This window comes from Pinus tabuliformis, chromosome 5_1, assembly GCF_031772625.1.
Source record: "Pinus tabuliformis cultivar Carrire ecotype Pingquan chromosome 5_1, CPIR1, whole genome shotgun sequence".
Lineage (NCBI taxonomy): Eukaryota > Viridiplantae > Streptophyta > Pinopsida > Pinales > Pinaceae > Pinus > Pinus tabuliformis.
Window position 1 is genome coordinate 129,534,126 of NC_142305.1, and position 25,058 is coordinate 129,559,183.

The window sequence follows — 25,058 nt, forward strand, 5'->3', positions numbered from 1 at the left end:
AGTCAACACCACCCAATTTTGATGAAACTACCAATCCAAGATTGAAATAATCATAGAAAAAACTTAATATTTTTTATCAAATATTTTGGCTTGAGTGAAGGGTACATCTTTGCTAAGGCTGCAATAGAGGAGTCTAACAAAAAATATCACAAACATCAACGTACATAAAGGGCTTGGTGCCATTGTTTCAATGTCAATCACATAACCTCATATACATAATAGAATGTAATGAAAATGTCCCAAAAAATATCAAGTCTGTTGAATTTTAAATAGGAAATTATACTTTCTCCATATGAGATCCAATGAGGTTGGAACCACTCTCAAATATGCTGAGACCATTTCCCTTGTCTTTCTTTTTCATCCTTTTACTTTAAGAATTTAACATTACCATTAATTGCTAGCATATGTGGTCCAAATTGTAATGAAACCCTTGTTTAAAGAAAACCTCCAGTCTTAAAGGCTTCAAGAAATCTCATTAATTCATAACTGACCTTTAATTAGGAATTAAAACCAAAACTTTGGTTCCCAACAATCAAATTAAGGAAAAATATAACATTTTTGTTGAAACTCGATGTACAGACACTGAAACACATTTCAGTCTGTATGAAATGTGTTTCCCACAAGTGAAACGTGTTTCATACAGACTCAAAAGTGTTTCAAGTGTGTTTCAGTCACGTCTCATGGTTTCAGGAAACGTGACTGATATGACCGAGGGGGTCACAATGTTTCCTGCAACATAGGTATACATGAAAGAAATATATTGTTCCCACAAAATCATTGTTTTCATTAAGGTATCTAGCGAATTGCAATAAGGAACTTCAGTGTAAACACGCAAATGCAACTACAAAGTTATTTCCAATATCCCATCAAGTTTCTAGGATGCAAGAACAAAAAAGGGAGGGGGCCCGAATTCTAGAAAAAATTAAAGCAAACATTGGGATCATCAATGGTAGGGAACCCACTCAAAATACATATAAACAAATAAATGACAAAAAGAAAATTGAAGTGTATGAAAACTAAACATAAATCATCAAAATCTCGTACATAACAATGCTCCAATAAACCCCCAATCGGGGTGAGAGCTAGGAGAAGGGACGCGGTGGGATTCGTACCGTCGCCATGAAGTTAATGAAGGTAATGCAAGGGTGGTGTTGTGGCCACCCCCACACAAGCCTCAACATGCGCGAGATGTCCAGGCAATTAAATTACAAAGGGCAAAGGCATTTGGATACTTGCTACCGCTGCAGATTTGTGAAAACCATAATTAAGGTTCCATTAGCAAGCTTCCGGTGGCATAGGATTTCTCCGAGGAGGTTTAGGGAGGCAGAATCAGCGCCCGGGTTCAAACAACCAAGGGCAAGACATCTACTCTCCATCTTAGCCTTTCCTGGTATGTTCAAATTGGTTACCTTCTGAGTCAAATGCTTTATGTGATATGTATGTATTGTATCTGGCTTGTGATGGTCGATCCAAACATGGCCTTATGGAATAGTGTCGAGTGCAGTCCTTTGGAGGATGGGGGTGTTGACAACTACGTGTCAACAACCCATAGCAGTACACTTCCTTTTTTTGCAATAGGGATAGTGCTTGATCGATGTGTCCGTGCCGTCCAGCTATCATCATCAGCCTGACATCCAAGATGTTATGTAAACCCTTTCTGCATGTGTATAATGTAAATAATCTCAGCAGATTCGTGTCATGTATGTAACGACCTAGGTAAACCTACTTTTCTAGTGATGATCTTCATTTTGGGAGGTTTTTTGTCTCACCAATCCATTCTCGAATGGTCAGCAAAGTTTTCCCCCAGTCTTACCCGAAGCTAGAATGGATTTTGTCGCAAGGATCTTAGGCGAGTCCTAGTGTTTAAATCAAGTCTATGCAAAAGTGATTTGGGAATAACCCTAACTATTTGGTTAGGTTATTTTATTACAAATTGTTTGGTCTGTTGGATTATATTTGTGTGGCAGAAATGGGTAGTCTGTTAGAATCTATTACAAATTAATTTTCCCCCTTATGATGTAAAAAATATGAAAATCATGATGTAAAGTGTCTTTAGGGTTGGAAAAATAAGTTATCCCCTCATAGGTTAATAAATTAAATTTTCTAGCCAAAAATTAATTAAAATCCTAAGCCAGAAATTTAATTAATTCTAGGTCTTAGGTAAATTTAAATTCTCCAAAGGCAAAATTTGTCGGTCCTTAAAAATAAAATTTTAAAAGGTCCCGGAACTAAGGTAAATTAATTATTTTGTTAAATTTTAAACCCTTGATCCCTAGGGTTAAGTCAAAGTCAAATTTTTTAGGAGATTAGCTCCAAATTTTTATTTTTGAGTTAATTCAAATGTATTTCATGAAAATTTTTGAATTTCCCCAAATATTTAAATATTTCGACGGATGAGATTAAAATAAATTTTAATTTTTATCAACAGTCGAAATTCCTTTGACGAGGATCACTCAAACTAGTTGTTGGAGGATTTATCTTTAAATAGAAAGTCATTTGTCAGTCGATTCATCCGACCTTTAAGTCATGTGCTTAGCAAGAAGCTCTTGTGTAATCTTTTTATGGATAATAAAGAAAGACTTTGGGGTTAAGTTTTGTTGGTGTTACTCTTCATGGGAATGTTGTAAGATATTTTTTATTTCATGCATAATTTTTTTTGAAGCCATTGATAATACCTTCTAAAGAGTGAATTGAGCACAAATATCTTGCTCAATTGCTGGGATTTGAATAATAATTTAAATTTTGAACGTAATTGCAGGTACCTCTTTTTGTTTAAGTTTCATTATTATTTTCTCACTCTATTTTTAATGGCTGGATCGAATTTTGCAGGGAAATCTTGAGTTTAATCATCAGGCATCAGGGGAAGTTTTTAGTTGGACCAGTCAACCCTTGATCCGTGTTTTGCCCAGCGAAATTAATCCCGGGCTTATCATAAGATTTTTTGCTTTATTGATGCATGAGGGTTTCGAGTTGGCACTTTTAAAATTTAAAAATCTTTTAATTTATGTGCAGCATAATGATAGATCTGGCTAATTAGAGCCTACAGTTTGTAAATTTTGTAATTATTTTTCTAATGTGGGTTTTTCTGGGTATATATCCTTTGGGTGTTTTCTTGTTGTCGCGCAGCTACAAACCTGAGGAGGAAATTTGTGTAGAGTCCAAATCTAGGCCCTGGAGGATAAGATCTCGATCTCTAAGGTTTATCAACACAATTTTCCAGGGATATTATTCAAATTTTTTACAATCCAAGGGCTTAAAATTTCTTGGATCTAAAAATTTTCACAAAGGGTTTTGAGTTAGCACCTCCTTTAAAATTTAAAAATTTAATTTTTTGTGTGGAAAATTGATAAATCTGTCTATTGAAAGTCTTAGATTATCAAATTAGGGAGCGGAGTTGGACTCATACTCCTCAGATCTAATAGATCTACCATTTTTGTGCATAGATCTGTATTTTTTTTTGTTTTCTGACTTGGGTTTCTGGGGTTTTATTTATTTTTGTATATCTGGGTTCTAGGTTGTTTTTTTCATTTTTATGACTTTGTGTTTTGATTTTTTTATTTTCATTTTTTATTTCATTCAAAAAATATTTAAAAACATTAAAAATCTAAAAAAATAAAAAAAATCAATTTTTTTTGGTGACTTTGATTGCTAATGAAATAAATCAAAAGCAGAGCTTAAGCCCTCACATTTAAAAAAAAAAAATATTATGTGGCCTATTGCCCATAAATTTTTAAATTTAATTAAGTACTTTTGATTTTTATTTTTTATTTGTTTCGTCACATTAAAAAATTTAATTGCCACATTAAACTTTGCTTCATAAGCTTAGAGCATTAAACTTACCTAAGGGATAATTAAATTCTAATTTAAAGTTTTTTGGTGTCTTTTGTGTTGAGTGTAAAATTTTAAATTTTGTGTTAGTGATTTCTCTATTGTCAAGTGTGATTAATGTTTTAAAATCATTGACTATAGGAGAAAGATAATTAATTCTAGATATGGGTTACTGAAGAAAATAATTTTTAATCTAGAACCATTTCTTAGCAGTTAATTTTCATTATTCTTCATGGGATTTAATTGTTAGAATATATCGCAATTTTGAGCATTCACATTTAATCATTCATAATCGTCACTATTTGTCACATTTATAAATTTCTCTGGATAACTTATTTCTGTTTAGTCTATATGGTTAATTGAATATAAAGGCACTGGTCTATAATTATTTTTGTCTTGTGGTTGTGCCTTATTTTAATCTATCCATCTCAATTGATCAAGATTTGTTCTCATTCGTCAAGTTGTCCATCTTTAAGTCTCCTAGATCCTGTGTTCCACAGGCTATTCTCATTCATTCACCTTAGAGACTACCCCACTTGACTTGTCTAGAAGAGAGTCTAAACGGAGTGAGTAAGGATTAGAGTGACAGCCCTTACTATGAGTGTCGTCATGGTGCCTAGACACTTTGTGCGACAACATTTTTTAACATCGTCGTTGGGGATAGAGTTTTTTTGTCCTTGGTCCTCACGACATTTTTCTAATCATCTAATCTTTCCCGCCATTCATTAGCTCGTCAAGCGACACAACATTTTTTGGCATCATTGTCAGGGATATTTTATTCTCTACATTTCAACGACATTTCCTCGTCATTCTTCTCATTTCACATCTCTCATTCGAGCCGGCAAAGCCAACACTTCTTGGTATCTCCACCAAGGACCTATTTATTGGACCTTGGCTTTACGGCATTTCATCTCATTTTTTTTACGTCATTTCGTCTCTCCATCCTAACTCTCGTCATCTCTCACCTAATCCTCTCATCTTCACTTTTCTGTACCTGGTCATTCCGGTTAGTTTCCTATTTGGGTGGCAACTCCACTTATTCATTTATTTAATCCTAGACGAGGAGCCCTCCCTAAATATCCATCTGACTCCATCCACTAACTTTTTCGGTTTCACCTTTAGCCTCTTTGTGAGAGATCCATGCTCAAGTGGCGACTCCACTTCTTCCATTTCTTACAAGAATTTATACTAGAAGCTCGCTTCTTGTAGATGTTTTGATTTTCTTGAGCAGGGATCTCTCTCTCTCTCTCTCTGATATCCATTTGGCCCATCTTTTTCCCATTAAACAAGTCATCATGGATTATGACTTGTTTGCTCCTTGTGATTTTACTAATATTCAGGGCGCTTCGCATGGTTATCCTTGTTTTTTTGATGATGCCATCGATGAATTTCCTCCTGTTCAAGCTAACAATGCTTTTACTGTCGAAGCTCACATTCAGAAAGTCAGCCTCTATATAACTGTCTCCCATATTCCAAATATGAAGATGTGAAGATGAAGATTTTCATTCTTACCTTATCTGGAGATACTTTCGATTGGTTTGTTAATTTCTCTAAAAACACTTTTGATTCTCTACAATCACTCATTGATGCCTTTGAAGATAGATATGCAGATAAAGACAAAGTCAAGCGAAAGCTGAAGTTAAAATGATTTCAAGGAATTAATTCAAATGGTTAAAGACATACAGTTAAATCAGGTTCAAGTAAGCAGGAATGCAGAAGTTAATCAGGCTCAACTTATTAAAGATATGGAACTTAATCAAACAACATTAACAGTTGATCATACCAGGAAATTAATTCTATGCAAAGCAAGTTATTAGCCATAGAGGAAAAATGACGATCATGGAATTCAATCATTCAAAACAAATTGTCAACTATGGATGAACAAATGATCATCATAAGATTCGATTATAATAATCAATTAGCTACCATGCAAGAAAATCATAAGAAAGAGATAAACTGTATGCAAAGAATGATAAAATTATAAAGGGCATGGAAGTGATCAGGTATCTCTTCAGAACAGATTGTTGGCCATAGAGAAAAGATAGGTACCATGTGTCATAAATACCGATGGAATGCATATCATCAAAAACAGATTAAAAATAATGGAAGTTAATCATTCTAATCAGATGTCCATTATTTAGAATCAAATGAAAACTATGGAGACCAATCATATCACTCTGCAAGACATATTCGTGAAAACTGAGCTCAATCAAGCGAAATTAATAGTAAGGCATGCCAAAGAAATGGGTTCCATACATAAGAGGTTGGACGAAAGGAAATCACAGGTACATAAGTTTCAATCTGATCCAAATGATAGATGTCAGAAAATCAAGGAGCATTCAATAGATCATGACTCTCCCGATCCATTAAAGTAGGTCTCGTCTTGTTGTGAATATCGTGAGAAAGTCGCTGAATCCATCAACGAAGATGTAACTAAGAATGACATGATCAAAGAAGAAACTAAAGAAGATCAAGTTATAACTCATGACACCTGTGAAACTGATCCATCATTCTTGACAGTGCAAGATGCAGAATGACAAAAGACATGTCACGCATATCTTACATACTTCATTTGAGAGTTTTCAAGCAAAATGTTCCACATCATCAGTGATACAGCCTGCCACAAAGAAAAAGCGCAAAATAAAGAGAATGAGAAAGCGATTTGATGCATCAAATTGTCGCGTGCAGCTTGATTTTCGGATAAGAAAAAATCCTACAATATGCAGGATTGGACGTGGCACATCTGAAAAACAGCTAACAGATTTGTTTGAAAGCAGACAAATGCTCAGCATGCACTACATTGAACAGATCTGATGCCATGGGGCATCCTTTGTATTGTATTCCTAACCCTACACCCCTTTTTTAATATTTTATTTTTGTAGGTAGATGTTTTTCATGTCATTAGGATAGTTAATAAATGAAGAGCTTATATCTTTCGTGTGCTTAACGTTATACGATGATTTTTGGATGTACGCTACTTATGTTATATTGTGTGTTGCATGGATACAGATTCTAGATTCTCACATTCCTCCGGTGCAGCAACGTGTCCCCAAGTAGAGCCAGATGTTAACCACTACGTATCAATGACCCATAGCATTACACTCCCTTTTTTTCGCAAAGGGGATAGAGCTTGATCGATGTGTCCATGTTGTCCAGCCATCATCATCAGCCTACCTTCCAAGATGTTATGTAAACCCTTTCTGCATGTGTATAATGTAAATAATCTTAGCAGATCCGTGTCATGTATGTAATGACCTAGGTAAACCTACTTTTCTAGTGACGATCTCCATTCTGGGTGGACTTTTATCTCACTGATCCATTCTCAGATGGTCAACAGAGTTTTACTCCAGTCTTACCCCAAAGCTAGAATGGATTTTGTCGCTAAGATCTTAGGCGAGTCCTCGTATTTTAGATCGAGTCTATGTAAAAGTGATTTGGGAATAAACCTAACTATTTGGTTAGGTTATTTTATTACAAATTTTTTGGTCTGCTGGATTATATTTGTGTCATAGAAATGGGTAGTCCGTGAGGGTTATTTTATTACAAATTGCTTGGTCTGTTGGATTATATTTATGTCGCAGAAATGGATAGTTTGTGAGGGTCTATTACAAATGGGTTTTCCCCCTTATGTTGTAAAAAATATGAAAATCACAATGCAAAGTGTCTTGAGGGATGGAAAAATAATTTATCCCCTCATAAGTTATTTAATAAATTTCCTGGCCAAAAATTAAAGTCAGAAATTTAATTAATTCTAGGTCCTAAGTAAATTTAAATTCTCCAAAGGCAAAATTCGTCGATCTTTAAAAATAAAACTTTAAAAGATCTCAGGACTAATGTAAATTAATTATTTTGCTAAATTTTAAACCCTTGATCCCTGGGGGTTAAGTCAAAGTCAAATTTTTTGGGAGATTAACTCAAAAAAATTATTTTTGAGTTAATTAAAATGCATTTAATGAAAATTTTCGAATTTCCCCAAATATTTAAATATTTTTACGGATGAGATTAAAAGAAATTTTAATCTTCATCAACGGTCGAGATTCCTTTGACAAGGATCACTCAAACTAGCCGTTAGAGAATTTATCTTTAAATAAGAAATCATTTGTCAGTTGATTCATCCGACCTTTGAGTCGTGTACTTATCAAGAAGCTCTTGTGTAATCTTTTTATGGATAATAAAAAAAGACTTTGGGATTAAGTTTCGTTGGTGTTGCTCTTCATGGGAATTATGTAAGATGTTTTTTATTTTATGCGTAATTTTTTCTAAAGCCATTGATGATAGCTTCTAAAGAGTGATTTGAATACAGGTATCTTGCTCAGTGGTTGAGGTTTGAATAATAATGTAACTTTTGAACGTAATAGTAGGTATCTCTATTTGTTTAAGTTTTATTATTATTTTCTCGCTCTATTTTTAATGGTTGGATCGAGTTTTGCAGGGAAACCTTGAGTTATATCCTCAAGCGTGAGGGGAAGTTTTCAGTTAGACCAGCCAACTCTCGATCCGTGTTTTTTGAAGAGCCCAGCGAAATTAATCTCGGGCATATCATAAGATTTTTTGCTTTATTGATGCATGACGGTTTCGATTTAGCACCTTTAAAATTTAAAAATCTTTTAATTTATGTGCAGCGTAATGATAGATCTAGCTGATTAAAGCCTACAGTTTGCAAATTTTGTAATTATTTTTCTAAAGTGGGTTTTTCTGGGTTTTAGTTTTTATCATTGTATATATCATTTGAGAGTTTTCTTGTTGTCGTGCAGCTACAGATCTGAGGAAGAAATTTGTGTAGAGTCCAGATCTAGGCCCTGGAGGATAAGATCTCAATCTCTAGGGTTTATCAACATAAATTTCTAAGGATATTATTCAAAATTTTTGCAGTCCAAGGGCTTAAAATTTCTTTGATCTAGAAATTTTCACAAAGGGTTTTGAGTTAGAACCTCCTTTAAAATTTAAAAACTTAATTTTTTGTGTGGAAAATTGATAGATTTGGCTATTGAGAGTCTTAGATTATCACATATGGGAGTGGAATTGGACTTATACTCCTCAGATCTAATAGATCTACCATTTTTGTGCATAGATATGTAATTTTTTTGGTTTTCTGACTCGGGTTTATGAGGTTTTATTTATATTTTTGTATATATGGGTTCTGGGTTTTCTTTTTCATTTTTATGACTTTGTGTTTTGATTTTTTTCTTTTCATTTTAGATTTCATTCAAAAAATATTTAAAAACATTAAAAATCTAAAAAATAAAAAAATTTCAAATTTTTTTGGTGACTTTGATTGCTAATGACATAAATCAAAAGCAGAGCTTAAGCCCTCACATTTTAAAAAAATCATTTTTATGTGGCCTATGACCCATAAAATTTTAAATTTAATTAAGTACTTTTGATTTTTATTTTTTATTTGTTTCATCATATTAAAAAATTTAATTGCAACATTAAACTTTGCTTCACAAGCTTAGAGCATTAAACTTACCTAAGGGATAATTAAATTTTAATTTAAAGTTCTTTGGTGTCTTTTGTGTTGAGTGTAAAATTTTAAATTTTGTGGTAGTGATTTCTCTATTGTCAAATGCAATTAATGTTTTAAAATCATTGACTATAGGAGAAAGATAATTGATTCTAGATTTGGGTTATTGAAGAAAATCATTTTTAATCTAAAATCATTGGTTAGCAGTTAATTTTCATAATTCTTCATGGGATTTAATTGCTAGAATATATCACAATTTTGAGCATTCACATTTAATCAGTCATGATCGTCACTATTCATCACATTTATAAATTGCTTTAGATAACTTATTTCTGCTTAGTCTATGGCTAATTGAATATAAAGGCGCTGGTCTATAATTATTTTTATCTTGTGGTTATGTCTTATTTTAATCTATCCATCTCAGTTGATCGAGATTTGTTCTCATTTGTCAAGTTGTCCATCTTTAAGTCTCCTAGAGCCTGTGTTCCGCAGGCTATTCTCATTCATTCACCTTAAGGACTACCCCCCTTGACTTGTCTAGGAGAGAGTCTAAACGGAGTGAGTAAGGATTAGAGTGACAACCCTTACTCTGAGCATTGTCGTGGTGCCTAGACACTTTGTGCGACAACAAAGGGGGGATGGGTTTTACCCTTACGCCTGCCTTTCGGGGGCCTGGAGGCCTCACAACAAAAAACCCATTATTGATTTTAGGAACTTCCCTTGTCCAATAGCTTGGAAGCCTTGGGATAAGGATCCTTCTTGGATTTTGAAAGATGGCAAAATAGAAACCCCTGTTTCTATCACTATTTCCATGCAACCTCTAGGAGAGTCAATTCGGGACTGGTTTATGGGTGATATTTCTTATATTCATGATGAATTCATACATTGGGCAGTAAGGCACCTAAAGGAGAATTAAGATGGTCTCTTAAAACAAATCCATGAAGATAATGTGGAAATGTTCCTTCGATTGAGGTTTAATGTTTTTCTTTGCCATGTATATGTCTCTGTAGACCTTACAAGCTCTCTATTCAGGTTGATTTTTGGGATCTTCCATCATGCTCGCCCTCCCGAACCCATTTTTGCAGTTTGCATTGTGAGATTTGAAGGTTTGATATCAGCCTACCTGGTAAATCTTAAATCCCTCCCTAGCAACAGCCAATAGGAGACCATGGCTCGTACACCCAAGCAACGTGGTCGCACTCCTAATTCAGTCAGGGGCGGGGTCGGGGCCATGGGCAGGCGCAATCCCGACCCACCAGAGGATAAGGTCTAGTGACCAGGAATCAATCTGTCTCGGTTATAGTCGGAGCCTATAGAACTAGCACTCACCCTCGAGCCCACCACACTATCAACAAATGGGAAGCAAAGATTGTTAATCAAGCCAACATCAGTGACCAGGAAATTCGGAGGAGTTGGGGGACTTGATTCCAGACCTGAGACACACTCGAGGTTGTCGCACACACATAATAGGCATCTCAGGTTCTACAAACGAGATCCAGGAAATTCACAAGGAATTCCAATTAATCCAACACCAAATCCAGCAACAACGCTCGCCTTGCACGCATAGATAAGCACATTCCCTGCTTGCCTCAGACTGAGTTGTCGGACTCCAGTGCCAAAGACTCGGCTCGCGCAGTCGAATCTTCCAATGATTAGTATGGTCTCTAGAATAGTATGGTTATTTTATTGTTTCAGTCTAGTCTTGTGTAGATGAATAGAAAGATATTTTTGTACATATGGTATAGGCTTTTGGTTAATAGGAGTTATAAAGACTGTCAAGTTTATCTTGCTCTGTTGGACAATCTCAAACAATTCAGATTTTGGATGGCTTATAATGCAACTAGATGGTCAACAGACTTGGTTTCCCACTGGGCAAGTTAAGACCATCTGGCTCTAAATGTTGATCTTGTAATACCTGTCATTTTTTAAAAGTAATAGAAAGGTTTTTCCAAGCCTACAAAAAAGAAATGCTCCAATAAAATACAGCGTCACATATAACATAATAAACCATAAATGATACTTATAATTATATAGCATAACATAATGCGAATCACAAATTATTTATCACCATTGTATTTCTCACTCTAATTTAACAGTTTAGAAGATATAGATCTAAAACTTGAGATAATTGATCTAAGAAGATGTCAAATGACAAACGATAACCATTGCTCAAGGAAATGCCCCACTGGTCTCTGCATCCAAGAAACAAGGACCAACCATGGGATTGTCACCGTCTAAATCAAAATCATTTGCATTCTCAAGAATATTTATTGACATATAACCAACCTGAGTTATGCCTCGTTACATACCTCTTGTTCTACTTGTGCATTACATTTACATTCATTCTATTGTTTATTCTATTTTTTGCCTTCCATCCTATAGTGGGCTTTGGTCAAAAGGGAGTTTGGAAGCATCTCATTTTTTATGGGGACATTGCCTACTGCAACCCCTTGTGATACACCACCCCCCTGTCACAACCCAAAAAAAAAGGTAAGTGGGAATAGGCCACCATGGAGTACTTGTGTCTCAAGAGCATGGGGAGACCACAGTGAGTGCCCCCTACCCTCAACAATGCATACTATTTCAAGATACTTTATAACGTCAAACCCCTGCGAAATATCTCAACATAACCTATGAAACTTAGATACAAGAACCATAATTCTTAAATGGTAAATTCTAAAGTAGTCTCTAAATATTAATACCCAGTAAACAGAAATGAAATATCAAGTTCCATAGTGATAATTCTGAAGGACACCTATAAATGTGATCAATTTAAGCAGGTAGCTAGTTGTGCATATCAATGTGAATTGAACATGTCAAGATAGTTCGCTTACTCTGGAATTACATTTCGAAATAAGAAAGCTTAGGAATTAGCCTCGATGAGGTGCCTTTCTCTGCTTATGGTAGGAAACTACAAGCAGTATATTACTCAAGAAGAAAGTAAGGAGAATTGATCTGCCAGGTTAAAAACAAAACAAAACAAAAAAACCAAAAGATAATGAATTTAAATAGTTGCAAGATCATAATAGTTATAGACCAAAATAAGAAGAAAAGATGAAATAGGCTAGAAGATGGGCAAGGGATCTTTAATTTTCGAAAGAAATTAAATTATATTGAAATCCAATAATTAACAAAGAAATGTCAATGGAACTCGAGTACAACCAATAAAAATGGCAAAATGATTGCATGCTAAAAAGTATTAAACCTGGACTATCAACAATGCAAGACAATAAAAAGGGAAAAATAGAAGGGTTAACCATGGAATGAAACCATGTATAGTGTATAAGAGAGGAATAAGGAGAAATACAAACAAATGGACGTAGATGAACAGTCTTAGTTTACGAAGCTAAGACTCTGCAAAGTTGCCAAGTTTAAGTTCACAACATTGTTGAAAACATCGACTCGGCAAAAAATTGCCAAGGGCCCGTAAAAGAACTTATCAGGAACATCGGCAAAAATTAGCAAACCATGGCAAGCGTTAAAAGATACAAAGCAAAGTCATTTTTTTTTCAATTTGTATAAACCAACAATATCAAATAAACACATTGGCACTCAGAGATGGAAAAATCACTAATATATATGTAGTGGATGCCAAATAAAAAAAGGATACAATCAATACAAAATGACAACAAATGTATAAATGTATCTCATCACCATGAGTCATCTACAATGACAAATCTAGTAGCAAGCTATCTAGCATCAATCCATTCTCTCTCTTTTACATGAAAAGGTCAAGGCTTATTTTCCACTACAAGGTCCTACATCATCTATCTAATATCAATTGGTGGATGTAGCTCTATCAATCTATGCAAAAAGTGGTGCCATTGTTGCCACATCACCCTCTGTACTATCAAAGTGTTCCTTTGCCCCCCCATGTTTGTTGCTCCTTCCCGCCCTTTGTACTTCTTGTTGCTCCTCCTCCTCTAACCACTCAATTGCTTCCTCCATAATAGGTGCCTTGGACGTCATCCTACACTCAATCAGTATGTTAATATTGTTCAAGGAAATGCAATCCACATCATGTATTTTCTCCAGCTGCCTCACCCATATTCAGAGATTGTAGTGGACATAAAACAAATCATTAAGGTGTTGGAACTTCCAAACTATTAGTCAGTCGTAATAATTTTCACAAGTCTTTAAGGTCATAAAATAGTAAAGGGTCATAAATTATGAGAACTATAATCGCTTAGTTGAATTTCTAACTTATTGTGCTTCTTTTAGTGTCATTTTTCAGATACAGTCCAATTGACTTTGCATCCTAAAGCACTACAGATTTGACTAAGGACCTAAATGGAAAATATCTATAAAAATAGTGTGATTGAACCATAATTTCACCACCAAACATCTATAACAAATAAGAAGAAGAAAAAAGACATTAAAAGTGGACACTGTAACAAACAAAGTTCGTATACGCGGCAGAATAATCAGAATATCTGAAATATAAGAATATCCATCATGGGACAAATAATATTTATAAAAGAATGCTTGAATACAAGAGATATGAGATTGTACAACTAAGGGTCCCATATATATACCTAGGTGGATATTGCGTCATGAACAGTCATGTCTTTTGAGACATACCTCTTCAATTAATAATCATTGTTAACTATTTAATTATTAATTAATCACATTCATAACATTGCCTTCCCTTTTAGAAAAGCTTTGTATTAATGAAAAGGCTTGAACTTTTTTTGTCTCAAATGTCTTCTCGTCTTGGAACTGTCATCTTCAATGATATAAAATGATATGAACTTCTGAGTGTGGTAAAAAATTGTTGTACTATGAAATGATCTAACCACCCAAAATCGATCTTTTGTGGAACTTTGCAATTATTTGGTAGTTGGAATAAGTTGTTATCGTAAGACCAAATTTTGCCAACATCAGTATTCTTTGGAACATAAGTTTGTTGTTTCTGTTATGAGTGCCACAAATACGTAGACTGATTGAGATGCCTACTTTTGTGATTCGGATGTCAATAAGGAGCTCTTGTGATTTGATTTTCCTTTATCATGTGTGTGGAAATTCCCTGATTTACTTCAAGTACTGATGTTGTTGAGTTGGTTATAGAATATTCACTTGGATTTTTCATTGTCTGGACTGCAACATCTAAATGTGTTTTTACTTCAATTGATTTGTTATCTTCTTGAGTTGTAGTATTGAATGGATCGGTATTCGTTCCTTTTTCTTCAACTTGCACTGTTACATCCAAAGACTTCGATACTTCCTAAGTGATAAGTTCTTCTAATTTATTTTTCAATGTTTTTTTATCATTTTCAAGTTTCTTATTTTGCATTAGTAATTTCTTGCTATGGTCCCTAAGGCGAGGAACTTCTTTGTTTTTCTCCGCAATAATCTTTTCAACTTCCTTCTGCATAGTTTGCATTGACTTCTGGTTTTCTTGAAGAATTACTTTTGAGATATCTTTTATGTCTTTTGGTGTTATTGAATCTGGCCTCAATGTAGCATCATGTAGCGTTATTTTTTTGTAGGAAAATGTCAAGAACTTCTTGTTTTTATTTAGGATGAAGGACATGTTGTCACCCAGATTGCATAGGCATTGCGACAACGCTCAAGACAGGGAATTGTCACTCTAATCCCCACCCACTCCGTTCTAGCTATCTCCCAACAGTAGGCTATGGGGGGTAGTCCCTATGGAATGAAGTGAAGGAAAGCAAGTTGAGAATCAACTTAATTGGGAGACACGAATGAGTGGCCTAACCACTTGTTTGAAATTAAGCAAGACTATTGATTAAATTAGATTTTCTATTTATGAGAACAGTGCCTTAATCGTGTCACAAATTCTTGCTTCTTATGAATTGGAACCAAATGACCGGAAAGACATTTGTTGCTAAGGTTTTGCAAATGGGGTAGCAAGCTAAGTGGGCTTGATTGTGGGGAAAAACTCCACAGTTAAGCGCGCTTGAGCCAGAGGAGTTCTGGGATGGGTGACCTCCTGGGAAGTCCTGGTTACCGGGTGCAAGCCCCGGAAGTGATGATTGATGCTATGTGATTCGTTCTCCACATTTCACTAGTTTCAATCCCACTTCTTCACCCCTGTGAGCATCACCCGATGCAATGAGTGCTAAGTGAACTATTCAAAAATCATGAGAAATTAGTCAGTTACGACTACCTCTCATGGAAATGGTCATACGTTTGAATGACTTACTTAACGCAGTTGAATCCCAAAAATGATATCTAATATAATGCACTGCGTAAATCCCCCATACTTAAAGACATTTGTTGCTTGAATGATTGACTAACCTATATGATATGCAAATCCTAGGACCTATGTGAGATGCAGTTATCTTGGTAAATTTTACTTAAATGCCTAGTCTAAGTGTAACCTTCTTTTAACTATTTGGAAGTTGGGCTCCAAGGTAGGTTGTCGGAAGGAGGCTAACAGGGAGCAGGCTAGGGCCTAATTAACGATACCTTTTGTTAGGCTTCAATCACCCGATGCATCCGGCGCTACAGAGATTGTGGCTCTGACGACTACAATATCACCGTGTTAACCACCGAAGAGTTGTCGAGGCCCCTCAAACTAGATAAGAAGGGCTGTCCTATATCTCTATCAACCTAGCTTATGCTAGAAGGTAAATTATTAATGCAAATCTAGATTTAGTATGCTTAAGCAAGAGATTATGAATGAGATTTATCTTGAGTTAAGATTTTTTTAAGTTGTTTACGTACTTATTTAGAGTCTTTTTAAGAGTACTTAACAATAATGAATTGCAATCTTAGACAAGATAAAATGCTTAGAGATACAGGTGTAAACTTCAACAATATTCCACAAGATACCACGTAACCCAAAATGCAAAATGCTTAAAATAGTCAATCAAGATGTTGATCACAGATTTATGACAGTTTATACCAGCAATACTACTTCAGAAAATTCAAATCTTATCAATGTTGTAATAACAGTGCATAAACCACTTCAAATGATGAAACTTGCTCAACACAAAAACACTGAAATTCTAATGACTAGCAAATGTAATTTAGCTTTGTTTAGATCACTTTAAGATGATGTATTCAGTAAAATTTCAGATCTTATTTCTTGATTTGCAACAGTAAGTAAAGACATATCAACAAGATAAAACTGCCAAAAATAGATGACCAATATGCCCAAGAATAGCAAAATACACTAGAACTTGAAAATTTCAATTTTAGGGCTTTAAAAGAGACTCAACAATTTTTAGAACTGATATGTTTATTACAACAGTGATTTAACCACGGATCAGCAAACTAATCAAGTTTAAGATGATGCCCAATATTTCCAAAAATAGAAAGAAAAAATTGCTAAAATTGAAAAATTCAGTTTGGACCTTGTTAAGTATTTGATTCAGAAATTTCAGATCTACAGAAAATTTCAGTTATGCAAAAAAATCTAGTAAGCTTAAATGTTAGATCTAGGCCAAAACTCAAATACCCAAAAGGCCAAAATTTGTGAAAATAAAGATTTTGCAATTCTAAATGACTTTGACCATTTAGTTTGTGATTTTAGGGCCTAATTATTAGTAATTTTCTTGCTATAATAAAACTGCAGAAAACAAGGGTTTAGAGGTCAAACCCTAGGCCCAAGGCCTTGAAGATCCCACCTTTGAAAATCGTTGAAACTTTGGGATCACTTGATTGCTTGAAAAATAAGAATTTTGAGACCATAATCCTGCAAAACTGCCAAATATTTAACCTTAAAACTTCAAATTAGGGTTTCAGATCAAATTAGGGCAAAAGAGGCCAAGAAAATGGAAAACAAGGCTAAGGGAGGTGAATTTGCAGGGATAAAAGGGCTGAAATGATAGATTGGGGGCTAAAATGGCAAGAGGAGGCCAAAAGTTGAAAACTCATGTCTTGAAAAGAAAAATCTCTTCCGGATCTAAATTTTGCCATCAAATCTTCAGTAAATGTCCCTACAAAATTGTCTAGAGACTAGATCTTACCCTCAAGGGCCTAGATCTAGCTCTTCTCTCACTTGATCCCTTGATACAACGTGCAAAAATGAAAATAAAAACACGCAAACCCCAAATATATACAAAATAGATCTAAAACCCCAACCCAAGTTAAAAAAAAGTTTACACTTAAAATTACAAAATTATTTTACAAATTGTACCTGGGTTTTTAAATAAATTTTGAGAAAATAAATTTTATAATATTTCTTTTTGAAGGAATGGTTAAAACGCTTCAGAAAAATTAATGCTCACTATAGCCCAAGTGAATATTCAATCCACCATATAAAAACTACAGATCCAAGCAAAGTAACCCTTGCCCACAGTTTGTGAACTTGGAGACCAATGATTGAGTACCTGCACACATTATGTATTCTCTCAAAATAATAATATAAAGCACCACATAGAAATATTGTAGTCAATACATACCACAGATCAGCGACAAGAACACCTCGAGTTGCACCCCAGTCTTACTATAGTAGACAAAATAGTTCTCAGCGGGACAATAGTTTACAAAATGCTTTAGCAGCGATTCTAGCCAGAGATCAAGATGACTAGAGACTCAACTGACTCTCTTATTTATAAATAAATCCTCCAAATGGAAAAAATAGCGGCTTGTTTCTTAGTCCTTGTCAAAATAATCTTGGTCGTTGATAAACACTTCAAGATCTTTTAATCTTGACCCTTGAATTTTTATTTTCAAAGAATTTTCGAATTTATCATTTAATTCCATTTTAATTAGCTAATTTCCTAAAAAATTGACTTTAACTTAACCACCAAGGTCCACGGGTCCAAATTTTCTTGAAAATACAATATTCCCTTGGTAGAAGACCAATAAAAAATGACTCTTTTTTGACCCACGAATTTTTCCATTTGGAGAATTTATTTTCCTAAGACAATTTAATTTGACTCTTATTAATTAATTTTCTGGCTTAGGATTTAATTTTATTTTGCCAAAAAAATTAATTAATTTACACATGAGGGGATTTAATATGGGGATTTAATTTACACGTGATTTTTCATTTACAGGACTTAAAGAGGGAATACACCTTTGTCTTAGACCCTCAAGACACATAACCCATCTTCTCTTTCGCCTTTTACGCTTGCTCTCAGTAGGATGCGATGTTGATGTTGACGCGATCGACATGCAACTTTCTATCTAATTCGGATAACTTTCATCTTGAAAATTTGGAATGCCACTGATTTTTGTGACCTGCTCTTCCTTATTTTCGTGACCCTGTTCTATCAAAGTCGTTGGATCGGTGTTGCGATCATCGATTTGATCTCCTTCAATTTCCTTCCTCTACCTAGATCATCCTCGTTTAACCATTCTCAATGGAATCAATGACTTCTTCATAATAAGTGATCTTTCATTTTTAAATTTTGTGTCCTAGCATGCTTTATGTTTCATGATTGTAACAAATTCTAAACGGGTAAAATTAATGATTGGATGAAATATTGATTCACCCCCCACTCAATATTGTTGGAAAATGTGCAATATGGCAACTTATTAATTCTTGTTTTCCTTAACCTCAATATTTGCGTGTGAACTTAATTAATCTTCTTTATGTTCTTTAGTTAGATCCTTTCATCAAACAAATATCAAGAACAAAACAACAATAGAAGACACAAAAATTAGGCTCTCTCAGCCAGGACAAAAACCCTCCAAGGGGAAAACCCGAAAAACTCTTCTCTTGTTTTTAGAATATGCTTCAAATGAGACACAAAAATCCAAACCCCATACCAAGTCCTTCTCCAAGTACCAAGTCAGGCCTCCAACAAGTCTTTCCTTGATCTCGCACTAACCAGCTTCAATACTGCAACTTCGACCTGTCAGCATCAATACTGCAACTCGTACTGCTACTTTGATCCTACAATTTCGAACTTGCAGCTACTAAGGAAACCCTAATCTATCCTCCTCCTAAGACCTGCCTAGAGCAAGACAACTCCTCCCAAGGTCAACGAGGTCAAGGTAGGGTATTCTTCCTACACCTCGTCCTCCTGCAACTTCAACCTCCTTTTGCAGCACCAAAAACCCTAGAACTTCGCATGTGTGAGAAAGATAGAGCCCAAAACAAAGATTTTTTCTTCCTTCTTGGATTCTTCTTGCGTCTTAAACCTTCGCTCTCCTTTTCTGCTTTTCCCAACTACAAATCGAACTTTCTTCTTGATAGATCGAACTTGTGTCGGACTAAGCCCCAAATGAGGTCGAATTGCTCCTTTATATAGCCTTTACAGGGGGTTGAATTCCCTCCTCTAGGCCGACTTGTACTTTTGGAGTTTCTAGGACATTCTAGACTCAAAAATAATTCATTTTGCCCAAGAGGATCTTATAAACATGATGTTGACTTCTTTGACTCATGACAATAAATCCTATGACCTAACAGGCCCTCGAAGCATGAAGATCATGCTTTTACCTAGAAGACCATCAATAAAGAGCATGAAACCCATGATTTAATAATAATAACTTGTTCTTCTCTTCTATTGTTTGTTACATAGGATACATATTGAAATGAGTACAACAACAATTATAAAGACCGAAACTAGTTACATTTTCAACAAGTATTTCTAACATGGTGGCATTAATTGGTGAACTTCATTGATGTTGGTGGTATTGATTGTTGAACACCTCTGCCATGACCCTTCAGTCAAAGGAAAATAATTGGTTAGGCATGCTAAGCTTTTTTTACCATATTATAAGGTTAAGGAGATGAACCCTTCACTCAAACCAAAATCATTGGTTAGGCATGTTAAACTTTTTCAATTTCTACAACATTAAGGTTGAGCAATCCAAGTCTGAAAATTTTGGGCTAGATGATGTTTATGTAGCACTTGTTGATGATACCATTTCTAGTGGTGTCGAATCAATGATGAGTTTCATTAGTGATCATGTTGATCAATGATTTGTAGTTTTGGTGTCTAGTTTTGCTACTATTACTACTACTACTGAGGTTTCATAGGAGTCAGAGGAGTTCTCAAACTTTGAGCCAGATAATGTTTATGTAGCTCATGTTGATGATCCAATGTCTAGTAGTGGTGATGAATTTGATCATGACAAGGAGTGATCATGTTGATCACTAATATGTTGACTTGTAGTAGGCCAATGGCCCCATAGCTTGTAGCATTGCTTTTGTACTCTAGAGGCCATTTACAGCTTCATTGATTATGTATTTTGTTTTTGATATCTATTGCACTTAGTGCCATTTTGATATATTCACCTTTACATGGTACATAGAGTAGCAAACTTTGCAAAATTATCTCTATTGGTTTGGAATCATGGTTTTACATCTTAAAAATAGATTTTTCATTAAAAATTAATTATTTCATGTATTTTTTTAAAGACCAGTTCATTAAGATCTGACCAATTCAATTTTTCTAGTTCTTATTCAAAAAACGGTTTGATAGGTGCACTGGTCCGGCCACTGGTTCCAGTTTTGAATACTATGTTATATACACACATATATATATATATACTTGCCGCGTGACAAGCCCTAGAAGAGCCATGTCACCTGCTAACATCATCATTTTTTACCAATCGAATTGCGCCACTTGTCATGACAAGACTAGCTCTTATGTCATCATCCCTAACCACTCGAATTGTGCCATGTGCTATGACAACTAGCTCTTATGCCATCATGTTTGACCAATCGGACTGTGCCACGTGTCGTGACTGCACTGGCTAATGTGGTGAGGGTGCTCCTAGTTAACTAGTGTGCATGTTGGCATACATCCCTCATTCATATTTTTATATATATTCCTATAATCGCGCACTTATGATATGAGGAAAAGTGCACGATCGTTAACAATGTTAAACTTTGTGCATGTTTGGTCGCCATCCAGCATGGATTTGATTAATGAGTCATTCATCTGCTTGAAAATTGCGCACTATTTAACAAATTTGATGTAGGTGTGTTTTTCCCTATAGTTTTGGTCCCTTACAAGTGTTGATTTTCAAATGGCCATATCTTCTCATCTCAAAGGAGTTTTATAAAGTGGGATATACCATTGGAAAGGTCATCGAGAGGACTACCCAACCATGTTGCCCATAGGCTCATTTGGACATCATAACGATGTCAAAAACTCAATAAACTACATTCCTCTTTGACTTTTCTTAATGGGGGGATGCAAGAGATCTAGCTATTGTGTTGCTTCCTTCGATACATGAATGACATTGTTATTCAACCATAGGCTCATTAGGACAACATAAATTCATCAAAACACAATGAACTTCTTACCTCGTTAACTTCTCTTGATGAGGACATGCAAGAGATCCAGCTATCATATTACTTCCTTTGATCCATGAACAATATTGTTGTTGCCTTGGACATCCCCTTTGACATCAAAGGAAACATTGTGTGCAACATGCATACAATACTCGCCTCAAGACGTTGCTCCCTTCCATCTCTGACTTTAGAGCCAAAAACACAACCACATCTAATTACGACACACTTTCCACAACCCTCATGAAAGCAGCCCCTGACTCCTACCCCCATTCCACTTGCAAGTCTCACCCAGAAACTACCCTCAATACCTATCCCAAGAACTGTTGGTTTGATGATGAGTGCAAATCTTTCCAGAAGCATCTATACCCCACGCTCACACATGACCCATTTTCCTCCCCTAGCCTTTGAAAAGCTTAGCAAAGACTACTTCACCACAAAAAATGAACATTCCTCTCCCAACAAAAATGGGAACTTATGAATCTCTTTGCTACTACCTAAAAGCAATTTGGCAGGCCCTCTTTCCTAGACATCACGCCATCCCTCCTGGCCTTGACCCCCATACCATGTTCTCCCACACCACTTCCCTTTGTAACATCCTTGGACAACCCTCCACCCATATCGCCTCCCCTCCCCTCCCACCTTATCCTACCTCTTCTTTGAATTAGCAATCAAGAGAGCAACCAAAGCTTTGAGTATCAACAGAGCAGTTGATGAGGAAGGTTTTTTGGCCGAATTCCTCAAGCATGGCATCTAGTCATTGGGGTCATATATTGCAAATATTTTTAACCATTGTGGTTTCTTTAGGCTTCCTGCCTTCTTGGAAAAGACACATCATCCATCCAATCCACAAATCTAGAAGCATTGTTGATCCATAGAACTATTATGGTGGGCCACACGTTCTCCAAGTTTTATGCCATAGTTCTACACCAATGGATTTTTGAGGAACTGGAGAATCGACATCTCAAAGCTAGAGGACAAGCAAGCTTCTGCCCAAACTAACAGACGATTGATCACATCTTCACCCCTCAAAGGCATTATTAAGGAGGCCTGCCATTGCTCTTCGCGGATTTACAGTTGCTTTGTTGATTTCCGAAAAGCTTTTGACATAGTTCTAAGGCACTATTCCAGAGACACCACAACATTGGCATCTATCAGAGATCCACTTAGTTGTTATCATGAGACTTTGAGTCAGCATTGGGGCATCTCAAGGCGGCCCATGGTCTTTCAGACTTCATTCAAAGTACCATTGTGGTGAAGCAAGTGTTGGACATTGGATAAACCAGCGCTCCCCATGTGTTTCGCGACATGGACTAATCGCCTCTCGTGGATCCTTATCTTTGGTGATGCAATCATTGACTAACACCTGTGGGTTTTGTTCTAACGGAAATCGTGATTCCCAACAAGTGGTATCAGAGCGTAGGTCACGAGTTCGATCCACACCTGGCTTGCACTGGAGGGAGATTGTTGGACATGGATAAACCAATGCTCCCTCTGTGTTTCGCAACATGGACTAACCGCCTATCATGGATCCTTATCTCTGGCGATGAAATTGTTGACTAACACATGTGGGTTTTTTGTCTAATGGCAATCATGATTCACAACAGCATGGATGACCCCTCTCTCTCACTCTCTTTGGGATTTATAGGGATGAGCTCGAGTCTTTTCTCCATGAGCACATACAAGAGAGTGACGGTTGCCTACTACACCATGTTTTGATCTACTTGCTCCTCTTCGTTGATGACTTGATCTTGTTAGCCTCTACTCCTCGAGGATTACAGAAACAGATTGACACGTTGGCCAGTTTTTGTGACCTTCGACAATTGAAGGTCAACCTGGGTAAAGCGAAGGTTCTGATCTTCAATGCCTCGAAGAACCCTATTGCAGACCTACACATCTACTATTTTAGGGAAAAGATTGGCATCACCACATCTTACACTACTTGGAGGTACAATTCACAGGGCCCAAATTTGGTATGTGGTAGGCACTCCAAACACAGCTCAGTAAAGGCTATGGCTCTGTAGCCCTCATCGAGCAACAGTGCTTCTAGGAATAGTTCCTAAACTTCTCATCCAAGCTCCATCTCATGGAGGTCGTTATCAAACCCACAATCCTCTATCGTTCTGAGATTTGGGGATCCAATTTACTCAATCAAATTGGACCACAATGGAGACAATCCAAACCCTACTTCTCTGGCGTATCATCTGTTGCAAACGCACAATTCTGCAGCCCATTATTCAAGTAGAGTTTGGGGTCCACCGATTTTGCCTTGAGGTCCTTTTCTGCTTGGTCTCTTTCCTCCATAGAGTCAAGGCTTATTGAGACTCTGCTTCCGGGAGAGAGACATATTCCTCTCTTGCACTTTGCTTTTCGAAGGCCATCACTTCGAATTACCCCTTGATTCATACTCATGGATGGTTCCCAAAGGCATCCTAGCTCCTTCAATCGATGACAATCTCCCTAGAGCGCCTTCCTCCATTTAGTTTCTCCCTTGACAAACTAGCACATCTCTTACTGACTCAGTAGAAACTAAATCAGACCATCAAAGAGGATATCTACAGATTATACATTCAAGTCACTTGGACACTCCCCTTGGTGAGCCTTTGCCCAAAGATGTATTTCTACCTAGAGCATTTTATGGATGTGCAAGATGGCCTCATCGTCTGCCCCCCTTCTACTCGCAAACATTGGATGCACTCACTCAATATCCCACTATCGCAACTTCGAGTTGGGTCCCATCAACATCAGGTGGAGACAAATCACTATATACCACAATCTGACAAGATCTGCCAGTTGTGCCACCTATAGCAACCAGAGACCAAGATGCCCTGTATACAATGAGATTTAAAGACGATATCATTTCTTGTATAGAGAGTCTAGAGGATCCCTCTCTACCTTCTTCTGGTATCCTGACCAGAGATGCCTAGCCCTCTTCATCAGGGAGATATTTAGACACAGATCTTAGATACCCCGCCGCACTCAGGGACGATTCTAACGATCACATCATACTTTCAAGTTGACCCAGCTGATTGGAGCAACAAATGACAAGTTAAGTTCCAAAATTTTCCAAATAGTAAAGTAGTCAAACCTTGGGTCTCCTCTCAACGTCGCCTTTGGGAGGCCAACCGATACCCTCAAGACCATTGTGGAGGTGCCAAACAACACATCAGTCCACTCACACTTAGAGCGTCACAGGGTTTAGTACCAAATGTTCCCTGAACAGGGCTCTCCCCCCATCTCCCGACAGGGTCCTTCCCAGCCTCAGTGGCGTAACCAAAGACTTATCCAAAGCTTCTTTAATTTGGCCTCAGACATTAGGAGTAATCGTCACTCCTACACCCCCCTTGATCATATAGCCAAACTCCTTATTGGATCCAAGGGACTCTGATAACAAGCTAGTGTCACTGTCGCTCCCCTCGTCTTCAGCTATCAAACTCAAGCATTCTTGACATCATCGACCTCCAGCCCTAGACTTATTCACTTAGCCTTCTACATGATCTGGTTATATACATGTTTATGAGGCTATCCTATTATTGTATCCTCTTTTATTTAATTTCATTCTATCCTAGATCATATCCTCCAGTCCCATAGACCTATTTATGG

At 36.3% G+C, this 25,058-nt stretch overlaps 1 protein-coding gene across 1 annotated transcript in view; it reads right to left on the reverse strand.

Moving 5' to 3' along the window:
• The window catches only part of LOC149163761 (apyrase 2-like), a 122,076-nt gene that overhangs the window by 46,614 nt on the left and 50,404 nt on the right, over positions 1 to 25,058 (reverse strand). The gene's annotated exons all lie outside the window — the stretch shown is intronic.